Below are 8,713 nucleotides of genomic sequence, written 5' to 3' on the forward strand. Positions count from 1 at the left end.
AGAGGAGTCCGAAGTGAAGTTACTTTGAGCGGCTGTACTAGGCTGATCCACCATCTGTTGAGGTCGATGTTTGGGGAATTACTATCCCTAATGCTGACCCTTCAATCAACTGTGGTCCACCTTCATTTGTGGAAACACAGGCTGTGGTGAACTATTTGAAATAGGGTAAAGCTCCTGAGATTTTTGGCATCCATGCTGAACTTCTCAAGGCTGGTGGAAATGCTGTATTCTTGTCATTGCATGTAGTTCTGTGCTCTGCCTGGAACACAGGCATCATCCCAAATGACTGGAAGAGGGACCTTGTTGTCCCTCTCTGGAAAGGGAAGGGTGATCGCCAGGTCTGCAACAACTACGAAGGGTTGACACAGCTCTCAGTGCTGGGAAAGGTCTTTGCTTGGATAATTCTTGAGAGGGATTGCCACCATCTGCTTGAGCACCACCATCGAGAACAGCCAGGCTTTACACCAAAGAGGTCAACGATTGAACATATCCTTGCTCTTCGGGTCCTCACCAAATGCAGATGAGAGTTTCGGCAGGAGCTGCTTGCAGCCTATGTTGATCTCTGTAAAGCATTTGATTCACTGAATCGGGATGCCCTCTGGAGGATTCTTGCTCTTTGTGGGGTGCCACAAAAACTGATCAATCCGATGTCTGAACTATACTCTGGTACTGAGAGTGCTGTGAGATGTGGTGGTAACATCTCTGACTTATTTCCAGTTGTTACTGGAGTTCATCAGGGGTGTGCACTGGCCCCCACACTTTTCAGAGCTTGTATGGACTGGAGTCTGGGGAGGATGTCGGAGAGATCAAGCTGCGGTGCATCATTTGGGAATGTCAAGATCTCTGACCTTAATTTCGCAGATGATGCAGTCATCTTTGTTGAGACTCTAGATATCCTTTTGGGGGCCCTCGAGGTGCTTAATGAGGAGTCAGAGCCACTGGGATTATGGGTTTCCTGGGTCAAAACTAAGATCCAGGCTTTCAATGACATAGTGGATGCTGCTGTCCTGTCTGTACCTGTTTGTGGTGAGGACGTTGAGGTCACGGAGAGATTCACTTACCTTGGCAGTGAAAACGTGAAAGATGAGGAAGTGGTGGTCGGAGGAGACTTGAATGGACATGTGGGAAGGACATGTGGTACAGATCGTTTGAGAGAGTCCATGGGGGTTATGGATGTGGTGTGAGGAATGGAGAAGGTGAAAGGATTTTGGAGTTTGCTGATGGAGCTCGTTTGTTGATTTGTCATACTCAATTCCAGAATGCAGATAATGAGCTTGTTACATACATGTCAGGTGGGTCGACAATTATTGACGACCTGACGGTACGTCGGCGAGATAGGGAGAACCTCCGGGACACAAACGTCATCCCTGGGGAGAAGGCTGTTTCACAGCACCTCTTGGTTGTAGAAGTTGGGGTGTGAAGAGAATGACAAAGATTTGTAATCTGGTGGTGAAAGAAGGCCGCATTCCAGTCGATTGGGAACCAAGTACCCTTGCCCCTTTGTACAAGGGGAAAGTTGACCCTCTGGACTATGGCTCCTATAGAGCAATAAAGTTATTGGAGCATGGAATGCAGGTATTGGAAAGGATTTTGGAGAAGAGGATAAGGAAGAAAGTGAAGATTGACGAAATGCAGTTTGGATTTATGCCAAAAGAGGAACGACGGATGTGATTTTTATTATTGTAAGTCAGTTGCAGGAGAAGTACATGGTGAAGGGAAAGATGTTGTTTCTTGGGTTTTTTGATTTGGAGAAAGCATTCGATAGGGTTCCATGTGAAGTAGTGACATGGGCATTGAGGAAGTTCGGAGTGGGGGAATGGCTGATCATAGTAGTGATGGCAATATACGAGAGAGCGCACAGCTGTAAGGACTAAGGATGGGAACAGTGGTGAGTTTGAAGTGAAGGTGGGAGTGCACCAGGGGTCGGTACTAAGTCCACTTCTATCTGTAGTTGTGATGGAGGTGCTGGCTTGGAGGGTAAAGGAGGGTTTACCATGGGAGCTGCTGTATGCAGATGATCTCGTATTGATTGCAGAGAGTATGGATGGACTGAAGGGGAAGATGAACAAGTGGAAGGAATGTACGGAAGCAAAAGGTTTGAAGGTGAATATCGGAAAGACGGACGTGATGGTAAGTGGTGAAACATGTGGCGAGGTGGAAAGGACTGGGAAGTGGCCATGTGCTGTGTGCAGGAAGGGTGTTGGAGTGAACTCCATTCAGTGTGCAATGTGTGCTGAATGGATTCATCAAAAATGTAGTGGTGTGAGAGGGTCATTAACCAGTGTGGCAGCTATATTTAAGTGCAAGGTGTGCATAGAGGGAGTTGCAGATGAAAGAATTGTTGAGATGGATCTTGGAGATGGTGTGAAGCTGGAAAGTGTGAAAACATTTTGCTACCTACGAGACATGCTGAATGGAGAAGGTGGATCAGACTCAGCAATGATTGCTTGAGTGAGATGTGCATGGAAGAAGTTTCGGGAACTGAATGGCGTGCTGACGAAGAGTGGAGTGCCATTGAAGCTGAAGGGAAAGGTCTATGCTACACGTGTGAGGAGTACGATGATTTATGGGAGTGAGACATGGGTACTGAACATGGAGCAGCAACAAAGGCTGGAAATGGTGGAAATGGGAATGGTTCGGTGGATGTGTGGAGTATCGTTGAGAGAGAGGAAGACAAATGATGACTTGCGGAAGATGATGGGAATAGAGTCTGTGATGGAGGTTGTGAAGAGAAACAGGTTGAGATGGTTGGGTCATGTGTTGAGGAAGGATGAAGGTGACTGGGTGAGAGGAGTGTTGGAAATGAGTGTAGTCGGAAGTAGAGGACGGGGAAGACCGAGAAAAATTTGGATAAAGGTGGTGGAAGAAGACCGAGAAAAATTTGGTTAAAGGTGGTGGAAGAAGAAATGTGGACAAGGGGATTAAGAAGGGGAGATGCAGAAAATAGCGTAAAGTGGAGAAGATTATCATGGGGCCCACAAGGTTAACCCCTGCTCCCTGCCAGGGAAATTTTCCCCTGCCAGGGAAAATGGCCTTAAAATGCTTGTTGGTGTTGTTGTTCCACGTGTTGGCCCAGTTTGTGATTTTATCCAGATCTGCAGAGTCAAGAAGCTGCTGCTTGTCGATCTGAGAGATAACAGATGGTGTGGCAGAGGGTGGAATCATCAGCAAAGAGATAAAGAGGATTTTCCCGAAAGTCAGAGAGATTATTGATGAAAACCAGAAAAAGAACAGGGCCCAGAACACTGGCTCGAGGAACTCCAGCCTGGACAGCAAGATGGGAGGAGAGAACTCCATGAAGGGCCACACGTTGATTGTGACAGGAGAGGAAGTCTGTGAGCAATGAGTGGAAAAGTCCTTGGATACCATCAGAAGAGAGTTTGGTGAGCAGGGCAGGGTGCCAGACCATATTGAAAGCACGCAATTTGTCGAGGGAGATGGCACTGATTTCATGTCCGGCATTGAGGACCTCCATCCATTGTTGGGAGAGCAGAAGCAGCATATCCACGGTAGAGTGACCTGGTCTGAATCCAAATTGATGATCAGAAATCTCTCCACTGGAGAAGAGGAAGGAATTCATGTCTGAAGTGATGATGGATTCCATAACATTGCTGATGATTCGGAGAAGGATGATTGGTCTGTAGTTGCAGGAATCTGTTTTTGCACCTTTTTTGTGCAGGGCAGTAATGCTTTCTGATTTCCAGGCAGATGGCAGATGACCTTGAGCAAATCAGAGGGTGAATAGAACAGTGAGAGGGTGAGCAAGAGCAGAGGAGCAGGTTTTTGGGACACGTGGGCTGATGCCGTCTGGACCGGTTGCAGATTCTAAGTTGAGGTTTTACAGCAAGCTCTCCACCTTGTCAGGAGAAAACGACACCGGGTCCAGGGACAGTTGGGTGTGACTGGGTAAGGTGGGTGCAGAAAGCAATTGGTTTGGGACACAATATTTAGAAGCAAACACAGAGTTTAGGCATTCAGCCTTTTCACGTGCTGTGTCATCTGTGCGGCCATTTGAGGTAAGGCAGGTCGATGGAGGGGGAACATACACCAGAAAGAGACTTAACCAGACACCTCCAGGATTTAGATAGGGGAGACATGTTTGAGAGTTCAGACTTGAGATTAGAAAGATGTTGTTTCTGGCACTCCTGAGTATAGACACACTTGTTCTGACCTTTGTGGAAGGAAATAAGATTGCCTTCAGTTGGATTTGCCTTCCATGAGGCGAAGGCAAGTTGTTTCAGGACAACTGCCTCGCAACAAGCTTCAGTGTACCATGGGTGGGAGGAAGGGAAGGAGAACTGAAGAGGAGAGGGGATAAATCTGTGAGAGAGAGGAGAGAGGAGAGAGGAGAGAGGAGAGAGGAGAGAGGAGAGGGGAGAGGGGAGAGGGGAGAGGGGAGAGGGGGAGGGGGAGGGGGAGGGGGAGAGAGGGAGAGGGGAGGGGGGAGAGGGGAGAGGGGAGAGGGGAGAGGGGAGAGAGGAGAGAGGAGAGAGGAGAGAGATTCTTTGAAAGAATTCCAAGGAGGAGTTGATGTCGGAGGAAGTAGACATGGGAGACCAGTCTAGAAGTTTTATGGCTGTTTTTAAGTCCCTGCCAGTCAGCTTGAGGGAAATGCCAGACTCGACATTGCTGAGGTGGTTCTCTAATAGCAGACAGAAATATGTCTACTTTGACAAGCATGTGGTCAGATGAACCGCTTGGAGTGGAGAAAGAACAGCGGATATTTTCAGTGAAATTGATCAAAATCAGTTCCAGAAGAGACGGAGTACCATTGTATTGGTTGAGATCCGGGTCGGGAAATTGACAGATTGATTCAGTCCAAATGAATCACAGAAGTCTTTTGCTGAAGTACCATGGCAGGTGAGAGAGAAGTACCCACACCGAGCCAACTGGCATGATGACAATTGAAGTCACCACATATGAGGAAGAGAGAGTTGGGATGAGAGGATAGAAGTTGGTTCATAGCATTTGAAGATTGGAGTAGGTGGAAGAGAGAGGGTGGGGGGAAGGAAGCACCTTTGTGGATGTGAGGGGGGTGGGAACTTTGGGAAGGGGTAGTGAGGGGAAGATTGGAGGGAGAAGGGTGAGAGGAGAGTTGAGGGAGAAGGGTGAGAGGAGAGTTGAGGGAGAAAGGTGAGAGGGGAGAGTTGAAGGAGAAGAGTGAGGGGAGAGTTGAGGGAGAAGGGTGAGAGGGGAGAGTTGAGGGAGAAGGGTGAGAGGGGAGAGTTGAGGGAGAATGGTGAAGGGAGATTGCTTTGCGAGGGACGCTTTGAGAGGGAGGGGAGATGAGAGCAGGCATGGCCAAAGTGCAGGAGGGCGATGGGAGAGGTGGGGAGAGGGGAAGGATGAGACCTGGTAGAGGTATGGTGAAGAAGGTTCTGGACAGGGGGAGGTGGAAGATTTGAGGAGTTGGGAAGAAACGGAGGTGTGCTGAGGAAAGAAGAAGCATGTTTTTGGTGTTGAGTGTACTGATTGAGAGAGTGAGATATATGTTGGGTTAGAATGGATCCCACAGATGTTAGAACACCACACACTTTGGGACAACAGAGGAGGAGCTGATCCTGAAGCAGAAGACAGTGAAGAGATTCCAAAAGCGGAGGCGGGATGGGAGGGTTAAGGAGAGGGGATAACACGTGTGGGGTTCTGAGGAGGTAGATTTAAGGAGGTGGGGTGAATTGGCACTGAAGTTGGAAAAAAATTGACGATTGATGAAACATGAACGTACATTGCAAACCGGAATTTTCTTAATTTTTTAAGTCAGAGATGAAATTAAAGACATTAAGTGAGGGACGCGATAAAGGAGAATTAAGAAAACTAGTGCGGGCCTGTAGGGGCGGGCCCGTAGGTCGTGCCAGTATGTGCAGCTCCGTGCCTGCAGTATCAGGTCCCCAGCATCAATTGTGACGTCATATCAAATGAAGAAGAAGAATTGTGACGCCCCCTCTCTCTCGCCGCCCCCTCTCTCGCCCCCCTCCTCTCTGTAAATGTATTCACAAATGTCTACCAAGCACAACAATTAATTCCAACCTTGGGAAAAAAAACAGCTTTCAAACCCTTGGGAAACTGAAAACCTTGGGATTAATTAATAATTTGAACAATTAATTCAAACCTTGGGAAAAAACAGCTTTCAAACCTTGGGAGACACTTGGGAAACAGCTGAAATGGATGAGGAAGAGCGATATCAAACTTTGAAAAGGCACATACCCAGGTCCCCAGTGTCGATTGTGACGTCATACCAAATGAAGAAGAATTGTGACATCAATCGTGCAAAAAAAAAACAATTAATTAAATAAACATTAATGGTGAAGTCATAGAACCGTGTCCTGTCATTGGTTGACAGATAAATGGCCGCAACTTGGGAACCGCTTGTCCGATTGATATCAAACCTTGGAAAGGCACATCCGCGGGGCCCCGGCAATATTCCTGGCAAGTTTCAATCCGATCGGACCGGTGGTCGTCTGGTTATTAATAATTTGGGAAGAAAATGGCATGATAAGGTGAGAAGGTGGAGCGACACCTTCAGCTGCCATATATACACCTTTTCAACATTGAAAAAGCAATAAAATGGCCGTAACTTGGGAACCGCTCGTCCGATCGATATCAAACCTCGAAAAGGCACATCCAGGGGTCCCCGGCAATATTCCTGGCAAGTTTCAATGAGAACGGACCGGCGGTCGTCGAGAAACGGCGGTCACATACAGACAGACAGACACAGAGATTGCTGGAATTATAGATAGACTAGTGCATGCCCGTAGATGCGTGGCCGTATGTGCAAACCCTCCCCCACCCCCCCCCCCGCAAAAAAACTCAAACCGCGTGCCAGAAACAACAACCACACAAGCCGTTCCTTCGCTTTCACGTGCCCGTACGTGCGTCGCTGTACGTGCAAAAAATATATATACTTTAAAACTGCTTGCCAGAAACAAACACACAGGCCGTTCCTTCGCTCTCGCGTGGCCGTACGTGAGTGTCCGTACGTGCATGGCCGTACGTGCATGGCCGTACATACAAAAAAAAACTTTCAAACCGTGTGCCAGAAACATCAAATACACAGGCCGTTCCTTCGCTCTCGCGTGCCCATATGTGCGTGGCCGTACATGCAAAAAAAAAAAAAAAAAACTTTCAAACAAACACACAGGCCATTCCTTCGCTCTCATAAACGACGACTGGATTGGGGCATTGTGTTTATCTATAAATGCGGATAAGAAATCGAGACATTATTAGAATACATTAAGTCATCACTATCCAAAAGTAGTGCGTGCCCGTACGGAATGTTCACATCATTCCACGAATTATCGCTTGCATTGAAGTAACAACTGCTGTGATACTTACACACAGAGTTAATTAAAATCAAGTTTACCTCCCTGTCTTTGCTTGCCATGATATCCGCTGCCATTTACCATTGGCACTCCTACCCGACGGTAACCAAGGCACCGATCGATCCCCATCGTAACCAGCACGGCACGTGACGTGACGTCATCTTCGGCCGGCCGCGCACCGGCCTACGCAGCCACGCAGTAACGTGTCCTGTGATTGGTAACTAAATGGCGCATCGGCCACGCCTACGCAGCACGTGTCCTGTCATTGGTTGGTAAATAAATGGCCATAACTTGGGAATCACTTGTCCGATTAATATCAAATCTTGAAAAGGCACATACTCAGGTCCCCAGCAATATACCTGGCAAGTTTCAATTAGATCGGACCAGTGGTTGTCGGGAAACAGCGGTCACAGACACACAGAAACACAGGACACGCGCGCACACACACACACACACACACACACACACACACACACACACACACACACACACACACACACACACACACACACACACACACACACACACACACACACACACACACACACATTGCTGGAATTATAGATAGATGAAATGAGGTCAATGAGATGACAAATGAAGGGGTTGAATGCAGACTGCAGAGCAATGAGTAAGGAAACCCGTCGTTGTGAATCGTTTTTACCACCAAATTGAGATGTATTACGTTGGCAAGCATGTTGAGTAGAGCTGAATTCCTTAACACTTCCAAAGGCCACAGCGTTTTGACAATTGGAAACAAAAAGATGTGCACTTTTTTTGATAAATTATTTTTGGAACAATTTTTCTTCAATAAATAAATAATAATAAAAATCGTCTCCATGTACATTGTACACACCTTTATCTCGTTAGCACCTCTTCATAAACAACATCGCTGAGGAAACGGCGCTTCTTCTTCGTTTTCTCGTCCAGGGCAAGAATACGGAGGCTCTGAATGGCCAATTATTCAATTAGCGCCAACGTATTTTGCCTTTTCGCAAGGAAAAACACGAAGAGGAGAAGAGAGGAGAGGAAAAAGAGGAGAGGAGAGGAAAAAGAGGAGAGGAGAGGAAAAAGAGGAGAGGAGAGGAAAAAGAGGAGAGGAGAGGAAAAAGAGGAGAGGAGAGGAAAAAGAGGAGAGGAGAGGAGAGGAAAAAGAGGAGAGGAGAGGAGAGGAAAAAGAGGAGAGGAGAGGAGAGGAAAAAGAGGAGAGGAGAGGAGAGGAGAGGAAAAAGAGGAGAGGAGAGGAGAGGAAAAAGAGGAGAGGAGAGGAGAGGAAAAAGAGGAGAGGAGAAAAAGAGAAAACCCCGTAATGGCGAACGCGGCTGAATTTGTCTTCCCCATCGACCACGGCTACGCAACAACGCTTCCTGTCATTGGTTGATAAAAAAAAATGGCCG

At 47.4% G+C, this 8,713-nt stretch overlaps 1 long non-coding RNA gene across 3 annotated transcripts in view; it reads right to left on the bottom strand.

The window, feature by feature from the left end:
* Positions 1–8,431, bottom strand: part of LOC147029281 (uncharacterized) — a 101,873-nt gene extending 93,442 nt beyond the window's left edge. For 2 of the 3 annotated variants that reach the window (XR_015055850.1, XR_015055848.1), the window contains exon 1: positions 8,173–8,431. This is a non-coding gene — a long non-coding RNA (uncharacterized LOC147029281). The remainder of the gene's footprint in view (positions 1–8,172) is intronic. The other variant, XR_015055849.1, reaches the window with a different exon arrangement.
* Between the last annotated feature and the right edge of the window lie 282 nt (positions 8,432–8,713).

The sequence above is a fragment of the Eptatretus burgeri genome, chromosome 3, assembly GCF_056783735.1.
Source record: "Eptatretus burgeri isolate ZD-2024b chromosome 3, Ebu_testis_v1, whole genome shotgun sequence".
NCBI lineage: Eukaryota > Metazoa > Chordata > Myxini > Myxiniformes > Myxinidae > Eptatretus > Eptatretus burgeri.